This window comes from Rhipicephalus microplus, chromosome 6 (assembly GCF_043290135.1).
Source record: "Rhipicephalus microplus isolate Deutch F79 chromosome 6, USDA_Rmic, whole genome shotgun sequence".
NCBI classification, from domain to species: Eukaryota; Metazoa; Arthropoda; class Arachnida; order Ixodida; family Ixodidae; genus Rhipicephalus; species Rhipicephalus microplus.
Window position 1 is genome coordinate 80,735,545 of NC_134705.1, and position 7,052 is coordinate 80,742,596.

Below are 7,052 nucleotides of genomic sequence, written 5' to 3' on the forward strand. Positions count from 1 at the left end.
GTTTAGTTCTGTTTACCTCCTCTGAAAATGTTCTGGTCGGAGTACACTCTTCCGCTACTAACTGTTGCAAGTTTTCACGCAAGCGCTCTTCAAATTCTTTTTCAGCATGTCTCAGGATACTGGCTCTCTCAAGGGCTTTCAGTTTAATGGTCTGCTTAAATAGTTCCCACTTATGTCCCCTGGATTCAAGTGTTCTATTTGATACCTCTTCTATGCCTTCTGGAAAAATGTGGTTAAACTCTTCATCCTTTAATAGCTTTACATTAAATTTCCAGAGGTCCCAAGGGGAATGTTTGTTATTCCTTTTATGTTTACCCACTGCGAATGAAACCAAACAATGATCACTAAATGTAACAGGTGTAACTCTGTAATCAAGGCACGAAGGAATGATTTCAGAAGACACGTATACTCTGTCAAGTCTAGCATGGCTTGAACGCAGAAAGTGGATAGACGTAACCCCTTTTTCACTGCAAAGACACTCACCTACGTCCTCTAGCTGAGCCTTCGCCACCATATAAACAAAAACGGCGGTGCTTGCATCTCTGTATGGCCTGAAGCTTGATTTATCTATACTAAAACAAACGCAGTTGAAATTGGCATTCTAACAACGGGCACGAAAACAGCCGTGGGTACGAACAGAAGGGAACAACCTGAAATTAGAAAACCATCCGTGATTTCCAATCCTGTCATTATGCCAACTTCAGTTAACATCCCCTTATCGTCTGCTGTGTGGGTTTCTGTTTACAGCCCCGATAAGTTATTTGTTGACAAGAACATCCTTGTAGAAAGTACAGTTTGTACACGGCCTGGAGGCGAATTTGCAATGCTGCGGCCCCTCCATCGCTGTTTCGGCAAAACCTTAGCAGTGCTTGTCTTCTACCTGTCTGACAGTATCCTATGCGTGCCATCAGGCACCGTCTTCGGTATCTGTACCTACCTTGAAGCACCGTCTGTCGTAGGAGTAGTACAGCCCGTAGCACCTTCGCCACCATCTGCATCGCCCTTAGAATGGAATGAAATCAACTTCAGCCCCAACTTGACTGCGTCACTGAAAGCTGAGATTCAAGCACTGCTACGGAAATTCCATGACTGCGTGGCGATGTCACACAGCGAGCTCGGCCACGCTCCTTTGGTGCAGCACAGAATCAACACCGGCTTTAAAGTTCCTGTTCGACGTCACCCGCGTCGAGTCTCTGCCTCTGAACGCGCACAAATCTCTAAGCAAGTGGATGACATGCTGAAGCGTTATATCATATCGCACTCGTCAAGTCTGTGGTCGTGTCCCGTAGTTTTTGCGAGAACGAAGGATGGCACTATCCGGTTCTGTGTTGACTATCGACTGCTAAACAGCGTCACCAAGCCTGACGTGTATCTGCTTCCTCGTCTTGACGATGCGCTTGACCGCCTGCATGATGCTTGTTTTTTTTCACTACGCTGGATCTTTTTCTGGCGATTGGCAGGTGGAACTAGACCCTAATGACGCCGAGAAAACTGCCTTTACAACTTCGGATGGCCTACACCAGATTAACCGCGTGCCATTTGGTCTTTCCAACGCTCCTGCTACATTTTGGTGGTTATTGGACCGGGTTTTCGGGCATCTCAAGTGATTGATGGCTTTGGTCTATTTAGACGACACAATTGTCTGTTCTCCCAAGTTTCCCGAACACCTCAGGTGCTTGGAAATAATCTTGCATACTCTCCAAGACGCTCGCCTTTTCATTAAACCTTCCAAGTGCTTTTTCGGTTTTTCGGAAGTTAGTTACTTAGGACACGTAGTCAGCGCCAAAGGCATCAGCCGTGATCCCGTGAAGCTCCAAGCCATTGCCTGTATTCCGCCTACCACCACGGCTAAGCAGCCTAAAAGTTTCTTCGGCTTCGCTTCATAGTTCAGACACTATGTCCCGGACTTCGCTTTTCGCATGACGCCTCTCAACAAGCTACTGAAGAAAGAAGTTCACTGGAGTTGAGAACCCGACCAAGAAGCTGCCGTCTGTGACCTCAAGACTGCCCTTCAAGCACCACCAACGCTCGCGCACTACGACTAAAATGCCCCGATGATTCTACACACCAATGCCAGTGGTCTTGGCCTCAGAGCTGCTCTCTTGCAAGTTAACGAGAACGGGCAAAAGGAACCAGTCGCTTATGCTAGCCGCTTGCTCAGTAAACCAGGGAGCCGATACCACTCCTCTGAACTTGAGTGCTTTGCTGTAGTTTGGGGAGTAGAAAAATTTTGTCTGTATGTTTATAGTAAAAGCTTCATGGTCGTTACCGACAGCATCGCCCTTCGCTGGCTTTAAACAAAAAAAGACCTCAATGCCAAGTTCGCCAGGTGGGCTCTCAAACGGCAAAGTTACAACGTTTCTATTGTTCATCGCAGCGGCGCTCGCCATCAAGACGCTGATTTCCTTTCTCACCACCCGAAAGCTTTCAGTGACATCTCCCCAGTCTATGCAGTTCTTGATCTACGAACAACACTGCTACAAGACGCAGAAATCGTCGACCTTACCCGACAACTACCGGAGGAAGCACGTAAAGCCAAGCATCGTCGTGAAAGTCTTTCAGCGCCGTATGTCGTCCGAGAAGGAATTCTTTATCACCGAAACTATCGACATGGGTCGTGCGTCCCTGTTGTGTCGGCACCCATACGACGATCGGTGCCATCCATATGCCATGACGCTCTCACTGCCGGTCATTTAGGGCTGCACAAGACGCTGGCATGCGTCAAAGAGAGGTTTTGGTGGCAGCGCTTGCACTGTGACATTTCCCGCTACGTTTTGTTGTGCACATTCCGTCAAGCACAGAAGGCCACCACGAATCCGCAACCGGTCCCCACGCAACCCATCCCTCCTCTGGAAACACCTTTTCAGACTCTGCAACTTGATAATCTGGGACCGTTTTCACGTACGTCGCGCGGCAACAAGTTCCTCATCGTTGCCACGGACTATCTCAGGAAGTGGGCCGAAGTCAGGGCTGTTCCTGGCTCTTAGACTCTGCACATCCTGACGTTATTCTTTGAGTGCGTCATTTTTCGACACGGCATGTCACGCTTGCTCGTCACTGACCTTGGCACGGCCTTTACGTCCCGCGCACTCACAAACCCACTGAACGACCATAGAATTCGGCATGCCCTGGTCACTCCACAGCACCCACACACAAATGGTCTGGTGGAACGTACAAACAGTACCATAAAGGACATGCTGTCGTCATACGTGAGTCCCAGTCATAAAACTACGACGAATACGTCGCCACAGCTGCCTTCGCCCTCAACACGTCACAGCAGAAAATCACACGGGAGTCACCATTCAAGCTCTGCAAGAGAGCTTGTGTGGTTTGAACACATTAAAGCAAAACCCTTTGGATGACACCAGTACTTCGAAACTTCATCGGAAGGCTCTCTTTAGAGCGCACCTGGCCATAGCGCATCGTTGGGCGAAATTCTGATCACCTTCCAGCGAGAACCACACTCCTTTCAAACCAGGAGACCTAGGGCTGGTTCGACGTACCCAGCGTGTTCAACAGCGTTGCCAGAAGCTTTTTCTCCGGTATACCGGCCCATTTCGCGTGGTGAAAGCCCTAGGTCCTGTTATTTTCTACCTAGAAGTTAATCCAGAGCTGAGCACCAAAAGCATAAACCATAATTTTCTCGCCCATTCAAGCCAGTTGAAACTTTATGTGCCGCGTGATTCCTGTATTCACGCCTCTTCGTCTTCTGACTCAGACTCCAGGGGAGCGGGGCGGCAAATGTAGTGGATCATAGCATTGGGGTGACTGGCGCGTGAGGGGTAGACCGAAAAAAGAGAACGACAAAGACAGTGTTGTGTTGAATTGTGTTCGAGTGAGTGGTTCTTGTACTTTACAGTATATTAACATGCAGGGTGGCAGGAATAGGCTGAAGTGGGAAGAGATTGAAGAACAGTTAAGGGAGGAGAGGACGATAGTATATGTTTTTGTAAAAACAAATCTTAGGAACATGGAACAACCTGCTAACAATCCCAACTACGCGTGAGAATATTGTAATAGAACAGAAGACAGCAGAAAAGGGGGTGTTATTGAGGCATTCATTCAAAAAAGTACAGATTGTAAAGGGTAAAGCAGGAGTGCAGGGAACATTTGTGGATAAAAAAAAGTGGCAGGGCAAATGACACTCCTCGGTTTTGTATACTTGTGGACAGGTGCAAAAGCCAGAGAGGAAAATCAACAAATGGTGCAGTGCATAGAAATTGACATTGACGAACTAGGAGAAGAGTGCGAGGTAATTATATTAGGAGATATGGTATTCTTACCCAACAGGCAGAATGCTAATGAATATGTGTGAAAAGCGTGATTTAATTGTTTGAAACAGCACCGCGAAATGCGTAGCACAGATAACATGGAAGGTGGGAAGGCTGCAGTCGACGATATAATACCCGGTATTGTCACATAGGATGTATGATCAGCTAAGAGTGATGAATATAAATTAATATAGGTATAAAAGCTTTAGAAGTTATCACAAACTAATCAAGCTGAGTTTTGGGAGAGAAATGAAGTTGGAAAGGCGTCATTACGAGCAACTACGCGGTAATTTTTATTCAGAAAGGCAAATAGAAATATTAACTAAAGAGATTAAGAAAATAATCCCCAAGGATAGTAAAAGGGATGGGACATACACAAATCTAACTTGATTGTTGGATTTAGAGCTTGCTAAGGTACTAGTCGAATCAACCGGGAAAAGCAGACACGAACCCAAGAGCTGGGGAGATAAGGAAGTTAAGGGAGCCATAGTAAGATGCCAGGAAACTTGCAGAGAACACAGGTATGCTAAACAGAGGGGTGAACCAGAAGATGATGTCAAAAGAAAATAGTATATCTTTTTGACCTGCAGAAGGGAAGCGTCCGATATGATCAGTGACAAGATTAGAAGAAAGGAGGCCCAATCGATGGCGGAAGTAAACAAAAAAGATAGAAACGCAGCTGCAAAGTTTGGAACCATCTCAGTTCTGTGAGTAAAAAGGCAAGCATGAAACAGTGGTTTATAACTACACTTCAAGCGGTCACACTGGAAGGGGATGAGGCAATGCATTGTATAAAAACAATGATGACAAGAACATTTAAACACCAAGAAAGCGCTGCATGCACTGTACCAGATGAGCATGAACCAATCAGCTCAGTGGCTCCTCTGGGGCAACGAGAGTGGGAAAGTGTAGAGAAAAGAGTTCCTAATAGCACATCAAAAGGGCCTGATGGCATCCCTATCATGCTAATAAAGAAACCAGGATGGAACACTAAGCAAACATTCAGAGAGGCAGAGAGCAACGCAATAATAGATGGTGAAGCTCCCAAGGGTGGAAACTAAGCAGGATGAGCATGATCTATAAAAGAAAGGGGTACAACGCCGTATAAACAACCACCAGCCGTCCTACCAGTCCCATACTTCCTGACCAGTTCCGTCGCGCATTCCCGAATTTCCGCTCGCTGCAAAGGTGATGGCCGTGCTGCGCGTGTTTTTTTTTCGCGAGTCTGCCGAGCCATTTTGTTTGCGTTGTGTGCAGTGAATTTTACTGCCGGAATTTTACTGCATGAAGCTTCTGACATGCCCAATAAGTGCTGTGTGCCGGCATGTTCAAGTAATTACAAGACCGGGAAGAAAGTCCAAGTATTTTTATTCCCAAGAACGAAGTGCTAAGGAAGAAGTGGCTCAGTGCTATTCCAAGAAAGGATTTCTTTCCTACGAAAAACAACAAGGTAAGAGCAAACTGGATGTCACCATTGCATCACAGTGATGGTGGCATTATACTCACTGTAACAGTTCGCGAAGCGTTTGTGCAATGTTTAGATGCATTCCAAGGTTCGTGGACACTCTGCGACTGCTGTTGGTATGCAGGTATGCGCATTGCACTTCACCGAGTCATGCCTTCAGAACAAGTCGTCCTACACGGATCCTATGACAGGAAGAGTGCTAGAGGTCTCACTGAAAGTGCCACGCCTGCGTTCAGGATCAGTGCCCACACTGTTCCCCGGAAGTCCTACGTACTTGTCGAAGGATGACCCTTCTCCGAGAGAATGCCTGGAAACGAAAAAAATGCGCCGAGAAGCGGCTGACCTCGCTCGTGCCATCGCAGAATCGGAGGCTTCTTATCGTAATGAAGAAACGAAATGCTGGTTTTTCTCGCTTCTTGAGCTTATGGAATGTTTGAAAAGTGCACCTGTGCCAAATTAGTGGATTGTAATTCACCGCACAAACTGTTCCCTGTTTTTAAATATTGTTGATGAGAGCATGCCACTGTTGCGGTCGTCTGTTACTGTTTTCAGCGACCGGAGTATCAGTGTATGTTTTCATGGGAAATTAAGCCGTATAGGTGATTATGTCGTGCCACGAAGAATTGGGAATGTGAATGTCCTGTCTGCCATCCTGAGTAGGCTTCAAAGCATCCTCGATGAAAAATGCTCCTCAGAAGGTCTTTGTGACGTAGCCGTTAGCCTTCTCGAGCAACTTGAACGAGATGCCATTGACAGAAAGAAACGTATCAGTCGGTTCTTGCGAGAACAAGTGGCGTTGCTTGGAAAACAACGATTGCAGTATTCCTCAGAAAGTATGGTGGTTGCTTGCATATTGCGTACCATATCTCCACACGCCTACAAATTTCTGAGGGGTTCAGTTTTTTTTGCCCTGCCACATCCCAGTACTTGTCGAAATGTCTGCTCCTCGTTTCACTTGTCACCTGACACTCAGTCAGCCAGTGAAAATTTTCTCAGGTATATAAAGCACAGATTTGAGCAATTGCAGCCGCATGAAAGTGCCGTGGTTCTCATGCTTGACGAAATTCACATTTAGCCTTTCTTCGATTTTAAAGGCGGAAAATTTTCAGGGGCAGCAGGAAACAGTGAAGAGGCCACTACTGCTCATGTGTTTATGGTGCAAAACCTGCTGAGTTCTTTTCGCGAGGTGGTGCACATTCTGCCTGCACGAACAATGAATGCTCACTTTCTTCATGCTGTCCTGAAAAATGTAATCATTCGCCTTGAGGAAATAGGTTTTAAAGTTCTTGCAGTAGTTTAAGACAACAACGCAATCA